The sequence below is a fragment of the Neovison vison genome, chromosome 7 (assembly GCF_020171115.1).
Source record: "Neovison vison isolate M4711 chromosome 7, ASM_NN_V1, whole genome shotgun sequence".
In the NCBI taxonomy this organism is placed as follows: domain Eukaryota; kingdom Metazoa; phylum Chordata; class Mammalia; order Carnivora; family Mustelidae; genus Neogale; species Neogale vison.
Genome location: NC_058097.1, coordinates 121979721 through 121992467, shown reverse-complemented (window position 1 = coordinate 121992467; position 12747 = coordinate 121979721). Strand labels below are relative to the sequence as shown.

Genomic DNA, 12747 nt, shown 5'->3' with positions numbered 1-12747 from the left:
TAACTCTCAGCTTTCCCACTGGTGAGTCCCCCGGGTGTCCTCCTAGCCTCTCCAGGGCTAACTATGCCTATGGTTCAGCCCCACTCCTGTAGTTTATGTTGAATCCTGTCCTACAGAAAAAAAGGGATCTGAGAGGCTCTTGCCTAATGCTCAGGAATTCTATTTTCAGTCTCACCTGATGCCTAACTGGCTTTAATTTAGCCCCCGTGTTCAATTAACAAGGGGAATTCTTGCTCCAGATATCTGTTTCTCACCTTGCCCTCCAGTTCTGAATACTAAATTGGGTTCCTTCTTTTGGCAACTGAATTCCCTATATTAACAACTTCCCAAATGCTTTAGCTCCCTCCTAGATTCTACATCCCCCTGGCTTTTGCATTCTTTCTATTGATTGGAATTTTTTTTTAATTATTTCTTGTAGTTTTTCCCCCCAGCCACATTGCCTACAACTTGCCCAACCCAACCACTTTTTGCTGTTCCATTCCCCATATCACTGTAATTAAGTGAGTCATGCCCTGTGCCTGGACATTTGACACTTGTCTTCTCTGCTTTTCCAACTGATCATTTAGTCTAGTTACCAAAAGACCTGTACACTATCTTCTGATCTATATTTTAAACTGTCCAGTAGACATCTCTACCTGCCTTTATTATGGGCAACTCTAACTCAGGGTTTGGTAAGCCTGAATGTATCACTTTCCTTCAAAATCTGCTTCTCCTTCTCTATCCTCTTTTGGTTAATGAAATCACCATCTGTTCACTTAACTCAAGCCAGAAACGTAGGTGTCAGCTTTTCCCATCACTACCTGTTCCCCAGGTTCTCCACTCATATCTGATATTCTCTCTACATGTCTGAGCTCATCTATTCCTATAGCTTTAAGCACTATCCGTATTTTGATGAGATCCAGAACACAATTAAAAAGAGAGTGTGTGTGTGTGTGTGTGTGTGTGTGTGTGTGTGTCCTTGAGGCTTGATACCTGACTTGGCTACCTATCTAACAGGCATCTCAAACTTAACATACTCAAAACAGAACACTTGCTGTCTGACCCCAACATGAGTCTGCACTTCCCAAGGTCTTCCCTCATCTCAGCAAATGACATCGCCATGGTGCTTAAAACCAGAGTCTCATAGTTAGCTCCTTTTTTAAAAAAGCCCCTCTCTCCCACATCCAATCCATTGCCAAGTCCTCTGGATTTTCCTTCTGAATATACCCAGTAACTATCCACTTCTAGCTGTTTCCACTGCTACAGTCTGAATCCAGCTATCAATATGACTGGGACCATTCAAGTAGCCTTCTAAGTGGTATTTTTGTTTTGTCCTCTTTCATAACAGCCTATTTTATTTATTTATTTTTTTTACGATTTTATTTATTTATTTGACAGAGAGAGATCACAAGTTGGCAGAGAGAGAGAGAGAAAGATAGGAGGAAGCAGGCTCCTCACTGAGCAGAGAGCCCAATGTGGGGCTGGATCTCAGGACCCTGGGATCATGACCTGAGCAGAAGGCAGAGGCCCAATCCACTGAGCCACCCAGGTGCCCCTTATTTCTTTTTAGAATGTGTTTCTTTCTGAAAATATCTTATTTAGTTATTTATTTGTGAACTATCTGCCCCTTTCCACTGAAATGTAGGCGGTAAGGGAACACGGGCTTCTTCAGCTTAGCTGAGCTCTCTAATGCCTTATGTAGTAGGTACTTAATAAATACTTGTTCAATTAATTAGTTGATAGTTAATCACTCCCTGTATTGCTTGTTAGATTATCATTATTTTACCTTTTTCTGTAAATAGTTTAGCCATGTTTATAACTTTTAGTTTAGCTGTGTTTGGAATTCTCAGACAATATTTCCCTTTTATCCTTTGTAACAACCCTGATGAGGTAGGTGCCGATATTTCCTAGTAACAGATGAAGACCCTGAGCAGAGAAATGTTAAACTAATTATCCAAGGTCACTCAGCTGCCCAGTGACTGCACCAGGATCGCACAAAGGAGGGCCTACATCCAGATTTCTCCTTTTCAAAAGTCATTGCTTATGAGGAGGCAGCTAACTGTTGCTCTTTTTGGGGGGAAAGCTGTGTGACCTAAAACTCCAGGTTTTCACCAGGATCTGGATCCTTCTAGATGCAGGAGGCTTATGGCTGCAAGTTGCCCCTGACTGTTTCCAGACTTGCAACTTCATAGGCCTGGAGCTTTTACCTTCCTTAGAGATGCAAGGTAAAATACAAAACAGTTGTTTAAATTCAAATTTCTGATAGAAAATATTTTTTTTTTACTGTAATGATGTACCATGCATGTAATCTGAAACTCAAATTTAACTGTACATTCTATATTTTCATTTGCTGTGCTGGGAGTCCCTACCCCCTATCACTGGTGTGTTTGTATTCCTTTTCTGATCCTTGAGATATTTGGCTTGATTTCAAGAGTGGCTATATCCTTTCATTCTGTATGTATATAGTTTAAGTATAATATATATACTCCTCCAGTTCTGAGTACTAAATTATATATATGTACATATAATTTATTATGGCTGGTTTTTAAAATAGAGGGTAGTAGCCATAGCTTATTTTCATTGTACCACTTTGATGAGAAGTCTACTTCATTTAAAGAAAAAAAAAAAAAAGTGTTTCTCAAAATTTACAACCCTTTCCCTCTTTTACAAACAGAAAATCTTATATGATGTTCCTTGATCTTCTTCATATGCCACCAGAGAAAGTGATTTCCTTTAGTTTCAATGTTTGGTGCTACTATAAAAATAATGTCTGTTTTGCTTTCCAAATATAAATTTATGCTAAAACATTTTTTTCTTCAAATATCCATATTTCTTCTAACAAGATTGGTCTCAAATATTTTCTTTAAACTGAATTTTAACGTCCTTTCTCCAAGAAACCCTCCTGGGCTTTCTCAGGAAGAGTTCCTCCTCTGGGCCACGGTACTCCTTCTGATCCATCTGTCAATTCCTATTGAACACTTTTCCTACATATTCATGAACCCACTGAACACTGAGGTGCTCAAAACAGAATTTTTTTGTGTCACTTCTATAGTCCTAGTCTTTTGCAAGTTCAACAAATATATATGTTCTATATATGTATATTATATATATACCTTACTAATAAATGATTATAAGAATCAAGAGGAGTGATATTATAGCACCAAAACTTGTATCACAAGCAAAAAAAAAAAAAAAAAAAAATCAGCTCCCCAAAGTTCAATTTTTGACTAAAAATTGGCAGAAATTAGTGCCAAATAATCAGGTAGCTTTGTTTCTCTCATTTGTGCTTTTATTCTTTTTCTTGGAATTTTAAACTTGAGAAAAGACTGTTTCCTCTCTTTTCTCATATAGTTTTTGTGAATGGATGTGACAGAGTGGGTAGGAAATTAGAATCTGAATCCAAACTGGACCCAGACTGGGTAGGTTCAAACTTCAACTATTGCTTTCTAGCTGCATGACTTGGGAAAGTAGGTCTCCATGACTCAGTTTCTTATCTGCAAAGCTGGATTAGTAATAAGTACTTTTTCATGGGGTTCTTGTAATTGTAGATGGATTAACATGTAAGGGGAATTCATACAATTCCTAGAACACAATGGACCTGATGAGGATGTACTGGTCTACATGGCCCAGCTTTTTTTTGAAGCATTCATTTTTACTTTTTGAAGAGCTGTTGGTTTCTGAAGGTCTCTGGTAAGACGTGACACATGTACTCTTGGGCAAGATAGAACAAACCAAAACTTGCTGCCACGCAATTCACCAGACCTTTTCGAAAGTGTGTAATATTCCATATTGCTTGTTTTATTGCTTCAAGTCCTCTGTCAGCATGACCTCAGTTTTGTTCCCTCGGCTTTCAGCTCTCTTTCTTCTCAAGACACAGATTTTTTTCACTCATTGTTGACTGCTGCCTACCTCAAACACCCTTTTCTAGAAGCTTGGCCCTCATGCCAATCTTCATGCTCAGCTCTTCCTGGTCATCTAGTCGGAAAAGGAAGGACTCTACAACCAGAACCATCTCTCCGACTTTCCTATTCACTCGCAGACTCTTCCCACACCCCATTATCCTGCATCTGACCTTTTGGAGGCCATTTTGTTAACACCTTTTCTCCAACAGCAAAGCATTCCCAGTGTGGGAGGAAAGATCATCTTGGCATTTCTCTCTGAAGTCATCACTACTGTTGCATAGGTCAGGAAGGAAGTCACCCTGTGGGCCCCAACCACACAGAAAGTGGGACAGAATGTTCTGGCTCCCACCCAGAGTCAAGTGAAGTCTCTTCCCATTTTTCTTTTCTTTCTTTCTTTCTTTTTATTTATTTATTTATTTGACACAGAGAAAGAGAGAGAGAGAAAGCAAGTACACTCAAGCAGGAGGAGTGTAAGAGGGAAAAGCAGGATTTCTGCTGAGCCAGGAGCCTGATGCAGGGCTCTATCCCAGGACCCCAAGATCATGACCTAGGCTGAAGTCAGACACTTAACCAACCCGAGATCATGATCTAGGCTGAAGTCAGACACTTAACCAACTGAGCCACCCAGGCACCCCTCTTCCCATTTTTCTTATTGGGACAAGTAGTCTAGCTCACCACTTTTCATGGGAATTTGTTGACATGCCTTTTATTTTCATATATTCTTTCAAAAACACAGAAAAATAAGTGAACCTGATGCCCCAGGGGGAAATTGATTTCTTCAGTTCCTTTGAAAGAAGAAGGAAGAGAAAAATGAGTGCATGGATGAATTGACACACTGATAGCATATGAAAGAAAGGGATGGGTCAAAACACATGCTAGTTTCTGGAAGAGGTGACAGGATGGATGGTGTAGATAGTAACTGAGACAGAGAAAACTGGAAAAGTCAGAGTATGAGGGTTTATGTGATAGACATGTTACATTTGAGTTAACTGTTTCAGAGAAGTCTGCAGAAATAGGTTTGGGAATCTCTAGCATGTGGGTGTTGGTTGAAAACCCAAAAGTAGAACATCCTGGAGGTTATGAAGAAAGAGATAAAGCACTCCAGGTGAAATCCAGGAAAATGCTGACATTGAACTTGGATTTCTTCAGGAATGGAAAAACCTGGGCACATTGATAACCTGAGGAAAACAGCAAATAAACTTGTTGAAGGAAATTTCCAACCATTGCTCACTTGTGGGATAGGCTTTTAACAAGTCCACCATGGTCAGAACTTTGGTCCAAATTAGGTCATCAGCTTTTAGATCTGCTTGAAATTCAACTGAGTTAGCCAAGATTGTGTTTACCCATAAAAGCTAACAAGGGTCCAGTGGCTTCATTACTTAACTTGGCATTTCTTAATAATTCTCAACAATTTTGGTATTATTCACTAATTATTGCAGATAAGGAAAACTAACAAATGAAGACCCAATGGGTAAAGACATATGCCCAAGTGATACACCTAGTTAGTTCCAGAACTTGCTTCCAGGCCTTACCAGTCAACACTCAACCTATCATTAAAACACACACACACACACACACAAAAAAAAAAAAAAAAAAAAAAACACTGTGCAATTTTATGCTTTTACAGTACCTACTCTTCTAAAATCATTTTGTAGCTGTTTAGTCTCTTTTTACCTCTTGCTTTTCTGCGCTGATCTTTTACTATTCTGATAAGAACCCTAGACTGATAATGAGAGGATGGGGACAACAAAACACTGGGGAGAAAAAGGCCAGCCTATTTGCCAGTAATCACACACTTTTCTTCTAGATAACATGCAAGAGACGCAGAGGCAGTGATCCAAAACAATGCCAATACTCACTGAATGGAATTGCTAAGAGGTTTCAATGCTCCCCCCAAAGAGGACAGGTCTGGTAATTGCAAATGAGTTTAATCTGTTTCACATCTGAATTATCCTGGGCTTAGTATCCAAATTGGCCTGCTTCTCAAGTTTGTCAGGTCAGTCTCCTGAATACTCTCCTTTGTCAAGGGAGAAGGAGGTCTGATGAGGAGCAGAGCATGGCTTGGAGCCAGGCTGCTCATCAAGCCAATATATATTGCACACCTACCCACATAGCTCAAATATGATTTTTCTCAGCAAATCTCCTGCCACCCATCTCTACTCCAGCAGAAGTAATTGTTCCTTCCTGTGTATTCCTTCTGCATATGCCAACATTATAACATTAACTAGATCACACACTGAGTAATGCTAAGAGGACAAACACTTCCTGGGTTTGATCCAGGTCAGCCATTAAAGCTGTATGGCCTTGGGTAGGTCATATAGTCCCTAGGTCTCTCAGCTCCATCATTTATAAAATGGGATATAATTCTACTGTGAATTAAATGAGTTAACACATGTAAGGAACATGCAAGAGCTCCTAGGACCTAGGAATTGCTATTTAAATCTTAGTCATTATTATTAGTTTCTTTGAACACTATCTATTCCATGAAACTATAGGCAGTGGTTATTTCTTAATTATTTCATCATTTTCCATAGTACCATCAGAAATTGAGAAGACGTTCAGTTACCACTAGCTGAAAGAGGTGAATGAATGACTCTCATGTTAGAAGGGCTAAAGAAATGTCTAACCATTAATGAACTGAGTCGAGAGGCAAGGGAGATGATGACTAGATGAATATAAAGTCTGTGGAGTGGAGCCAATGGCAAAGTGGGCATTCCATACATATTTAATTGTGTTGCCTCTGTCACCAAGGCATCTACCCACTTTTTGGATGTGTTCCATTAAGTCTTCCAACTGCCTTTGTCTAGATAGCATACAACTGGGGAATACTGGGTCAGAGGACCCTGGTATTGGATTTTGGGCACTCGAGACAGGGAAGTCCACAGCTATCAAAGAAGCATTCTAGAGAAAACTCTTAAGGTGATCCTTGAGGAATAGACAAGTGTTAGAGACCATAGCAAGAAGGAGGGTGTGCCAGAATGGATAGCTTTCGGGTTCTTTTGCTTGGCGTTGTGTGGCAAAACAAGCATGAAACTTGAGAAGCAAATACCTGAAGGCACAACGTTCACCCTCAGGGAAAAGACCATTGTATTCATTAGATAATAACTCAGAAGAAATTTATTTCATTGGACTCTTTAAAAAATGAGAAATGAGGGGTGCCTGGGTGGCTCAGTGGGTTAAGCCTCTGTCATTGGCTTAGGTCATGATCTCAGGGTGCTGGGATCGAGCCCCACATCGGGATCTCTGCTCAGCAGGGAGCCTGCTTCTCAATCGCGCGCACGCTCTCTCTCTCTCTCTGCCTACTTGTGATCTCTCTCTCCCTCTCTGTCAAATAAATAAATAAAATGTTTTTAAAAATAAGAAATGAGATAATATTTTTAAAAATTTGGGAAGTATGAAGCTGTAGATTCAGAGACAAAGAAGAAATGAGTACTTCTCAAAACCCGAGTGAGCACCATGAGCTGTATTTGTCAGAGTTTGGTGAAATAAGACTTCTCCTGCAAGCTCCTGGCCACTGCATTGGAAGCTGGGGCTTTGGGGTGCATGGTAGGGGCTCTCCTGAGCTCATTACAGTTAGGTCCTTGTGGTTCAAAGAAGCAGATGATCCCCAGGGTCATCTTTCTCATAGCTTCAATGCCACAGCCTTGGAAGAGGGAGGCCACTGTCCTCCAGCAACTGGAGAATGGATTGCCTGTGGTTGAAGCTTCTACCAGCTTTGTGGAGACCGGGGGCCATGTTTCTGCAGTGGGTCTACCGGACTGTGGTTCAGTTCACTGTGTGAGTGTTCCAGCTGCGGCCAAATCACAGATATGTTCTGCTCTGAGTGCATTCCCCCTTAATTTTTAAATGTATACGTATTTCAAGGGAAATTAAATCCATGGGTTTCTAGTTCATTTACCCTTAAATCATTAAAATGCCGTTTAAGAACATTAGGCATCCAAGGAGCTTTGCGAACCATTCTAATAAGCATTTGAAAGACTCTTCCCCACTCAGCAACAGTTTCCTCTGGAGCAAATGGATGTGGAGTTTCAAAGGATGCAAGTTTGGTTTGGAATTCTGAATCAATATTTTACATAAGGCAGGGGCCCCTAAACCAGGTGAAACACACATTCCTCTCAATGCAGGGAGGGAATAAAAATAATTCTGTTTCTTCTAGCAACTGATGAGTCTAAGACAGAGTCTTTTATTTACCCCCTGGAATTCTTGAGGAATACGCATAACATGAGGCAACATTTACGGAGCATGGACTCCAGGCAGCCCCTGGGCAGAGTACCTTAATGTCCCTCATCCCTACAGCACTGCAAGGAAGAAATTGCCCCCATTATTCGAATGCGATGGAGTGAAATGGATTCTGTTACCTGAGATCTCAAGGTGGTGGCACTGGGGTCCACCTTTCCAAAAGCACTTACAATATGTCCAGAAATTTACCAAACAATCCATTCGATATGTATTCATTCATTTGAGACTTATTCATTACAGTGCTCAGTTCCAGACCCTAAATTAATCCTTACAATTACCCTGTGAGATAGACATTATGGTTTCCATTTCCCAAATGAGAAAGGGGACTTGAGGTATGGGAAACAAGCCTCAGAGGTTTAGTGGCTTGTCCAAAGCAACCTGTGCAACCTGAAAATCCTTCGTCACTCTGTGTCATTGCCTTTTTAAGACAGGTGTGTCTTGGGATGCCTGGGTGGCTCAGTCAGTTAAGCATCTGCCTGTGGCTCAGGTCCTGACCCCAGGGCCCTGAATATGGAGCCCCACATCAGGCTCCCTGCTCAGTAGGGAGCTTGCTTCTCCCTCTCCACCCTGCTCATGCTCTCTCATGCTCTCTCTCTCAAATAAATAAATAAGTAAATAAAATCTTAAAAAAGGACAAAAAAAAATAAAAAGACAGATGTGCTTCAGGCAAAAGGCACCTGGTGTTACCACACTATGGCTGCTCTGATTTGGACAACCTCTTCTTAGTAGCAGGTAGGGATGAAGTCACTTAAGGAAGGGGAACCTTGGCTCATACAGATGGGTAGTTTCAAAGCCCTGCCTTTCTTGCAACTGGCAGAATGGCTGCTGGGCTTTGGGTAGACTTGTTGGGGCTAAGACATTGATCCCTTACTCATACAAAGGGGAAAAAACAACTTTATCCGGTTCATTATCGGGATGATTTATTCATATCACACAGATACTAAGTTGAAAGCTGTGTGGTAGGTTTTTCATTGAAAGTCTGCTGGGGGTTGCTGTGATAACAAAAGCAAAATGAAATTTGGGAGGGGGTAATGGTGCCTACTTATTTGAACTAAAGTTGTTGTTTATCTAATATAATTATAGCAGGATTAAAAAAACAAGGGCACATCTCTGTACCAGTAAGGATTTAAAAATTAAATAAATAAATTTTAAAAAAACGTGTGGAAGAGCACTCTGAAATTAAATCTGAGTCTTTCCTACAACACCCATGCCTAAATGTTTGGGGGGAAAAAAAAAACGTAGCCACTAGAGGGTGCTGTCCAAACAGCGAAAGGGATGGAGAGGAGGTATGGAGCACTGCATATTGAAATCCGCAGGAAGAAATTCATTCAAGAGGATTGCAATGGTCTGTAACCTTCAAACAAACTATTATTCCAGAATCACACCTGGCTTGTGAGCCTTTTGCTTTTCTCCTGAGAGAATTTTCTCTCCTGAGCACTACATCATATCTCCTAGCATGTGCTCCAGGAGCAGTAGTTTTTGGGTTTATTACATTCTCTATACACCCAAATTTTGCCTTACAAAATTACAAATTACAAATTACAGTACAAAATTACATTTAGTCATAACTTAATGGTACAGAATTTTTTTAACCAGTTTTCCAGGAACATATACTGAATACCTTCTGATATGTTTACTATGTTATAAAATGATGATGCCAAATTAAAGAAAGAGTGGCTTTTTTAGTGGCTTACCACCTAAAATAACCAGAGTAGCAAGACACGTAAAATAAATGAAACACAAGAAACTTGCTAAGAACCAGCATACAAATAAATTTAGTTAGTACTACTGCACCAAGATCATCTCACATTGGAAGAACAATTTTGGAAAAGTTTTCACCTATGTACCTCCTGTGACCGTTTCTTCTTTATGAAGATCTCATGATTTAGGAGATCTATTATTATTAACACACCAATTTTATAGAACTATAAAAAGAGGCTCAAGGGAGTAAAGTTGATAACACTAGTTACTCTCAGTCTGGATGGAAACCCCAGCTTTCTTTTTCTGAATCAAAATGCTTCCACTACTGTGAGTTGCTTTGCTTTTCAGGATACATATCAGCAAAGTAGATTAATTCCTGATTTTCAGTAAGTACATGTGCATTAAGCAAATTAAGTCCAGGGCAGATCTGGAAAGATACGCCAGACTCTGGGATATCTTTCCAGCTGTCCTGACCATGACACTTTCTCTTTCTTCCCATTTGGGCTCTTAACTATAAAATTTCCCACATGCGAATACCTTTGAAATGAATGTCACAGCTGTTTATTCACCATCAAATCCAGTTTGGTGTATCTCATAGAGGGTGAGTTCCTAAATAAGCCCGCAGTGGCAGTCCCTGGATTCACTGGCTTTCTGAACCCCACCAGCATGGATGAATGAGGAGTGCCTCCCTAGTCTTCCAGCCAAGGCAAAATGGATTAAGACAAGGAGGCCTGAGGAGCTCAGTGGTTTAAGCCTCTGCCTTCCAGTTCAGGGCATGAACTTGGGGTCCTGGGATCAAGCCCCACATCAGGCTCTCTACTCAGTGGGGAGTCTGCTTCCCATTCTCTTTCTGCCGGCTGCTCTGCCTACTTGTGATCTCTCTGTCGCTGTCAAATAAATAAAATCTTATAAAGAAGAAAAAAAGACAGGGGCCTTTTTTTTTTTTTTTTTTTTTAAAGCAAACATGAACCAGACATACTCTACTTCAGCAATGTTCCATTTTGTCTTTGTCTCAATCATCTCACAGAAAAACAAGTAAGGAGAGGGCAAAGTCAATGGCCGGCGGATAACCCTGAGAATCCTTTTTTATGGGACGTGACCACCCGGCCCTGTAATCCTTAGGTTCTCCGCGCTAGCTCCTGATATGATCGGTCTTATCTCCTGCAAGGCCTTCTGCTCCTCTCTAAGACCTCTCCCTACTGTTAAGAGTTCTCTTTGCTCTCCCTTTTCTTATCCTTTCAATTAAAATGGTTTGCATGCCCTTTCCCACTCCCTCCCCTGCCAAGATCTAAGGAGAATGCACAGTGAAGGGAACTGAAGTTCAAAGCAGAAGAGAAAAGAAAAAGGCTGGTAAGATGTGGATGTTCAACTGTTTAGAAAAGCTCAATCTGTGGACCCATAGAATATGCATGTAGTACCATTTTATGTAAAAACAAATAAACAAAAAAAAGCAAAGAGATCCCCTGTCCCAGGGCTAAAAATAGTCATACTTGTCTATTTGTTGTTTTCCCTGAGAGGGCTAGAAAAAAGTGTCACCAGAGGACCAGGCCTCATGCTGGGTTTTGAAAATGTGTTCGAGTTTTGGTTGTCTAGTTTTTCAGTTTTATGTCCTTTCGTGTTAAAATGGTATTTACATATATGTTGGCATTTGCTGCGTATTTGCTGAAATCCCACCATACACATAGACTTCGGCATATCAAGGTGAAGGGTACAAAGAAGTATGAAGCCCATGCTTTTAAGAGAACATACATATATGTATACCCTTATTACATTGACAAAAATTAAACTGCAATGCTGCATATATACCAAGCCTCTTAACTGGACACCACTTATGCGAAATGCCATTCCTATCATATGGTGAACTCTCAAGATTAGATAAGCAGAGAACTTTTTTAATTTTTGTTTTTAAGTAGGCTCCACACCCCAACGCAGGTCTTGAACTCACAACCCTGAAATCAAGCTCTGAGTTGAGATCAAGAGTCGAGTGTTTAACCAACTGAGTGACCCACATACACCCCCTTATTTTTTAAGTGATAGAGATGTTCTAAAGATCCTCTAATAAATTTTCCCTAAATTTATAGATAGGTTATTTTACCTGTCTAAATTCCCACTGCATCCATACAGATGAACACCCTCTCTGTTAATCATCAACTACAGCTCTTCCAACTGTCCACATTCCTATCCACACCAGCACTCCCTTCCCCACTATTTTCGGCATGCTAGGATTTTCGTCCCCTCAGACTTAGCTCCACATTCACTCTGAACCATGTTGGTGGCACTTTTAGTTAGAAAAATCTCTCTCTCTCCTCCAAATTCCAACAGGCATGCCATTTGACAACTCTTTTACTGAATCCTTGCACTTCTGTTTTAAAGCAAATTATTTGATTTTTTTTTTCTTTGTATTTTATGTCTTGCCTCTGCAATTGGCCAGGGTTTCTGCCTCTGACTTCCTCTCTGTCCCCCAGCCATAGAGACCACAGGAAGACACAGTAAAAGGTGTGCCCTAGCTTGTCTGAATTTCCTCCCGTGGATTTCCTTGAGTTAAATTTAAAAAAAAAAAAAAAAAGAAGGGTAACGTAAGACAGGGTCTATGATATTTCCATTCGGCCCACTGCCTGCTCCTCATTGGGCCAGCTGCCTAATTTCTGTTAGGCTTGATGTACCTGGGCTGGGGCTATTTCCAGGGCAGGCCCCATGCTGTGCAGAACATGGCCGACTGCTTGCTTAGCGAGTCGAGCCATGTGGCACTGTAGCACTCCATATGCTCATTGGCTTTGTCTCCTTCCGGTACTTCATCCGACTTCTCCAGACCTCTTCCAGAAACGAATGTAACATCTACTTCTCATGGCCTCGGCACAACCTACCAAGATGGGGAAAAGTCCAATCAAGGCCTCTCAGGCTTGGACAGTTCAAGGCCAGTTCTAGG

General features: G+C 40.7%; 1 protein-coding gene across 1 annotated transcript in view; it reads left to right on the top strand.

The window, feature by feature from the left end:
- Positions 1 to 12747, top strand: part of OPCML (opioid binding protein/cell adhesion molecule like) — a 1161062-nt gene that overhangs the window by 349022 nt on the left and 799293 nt on the right. The window lies entirely within an intron of this gene.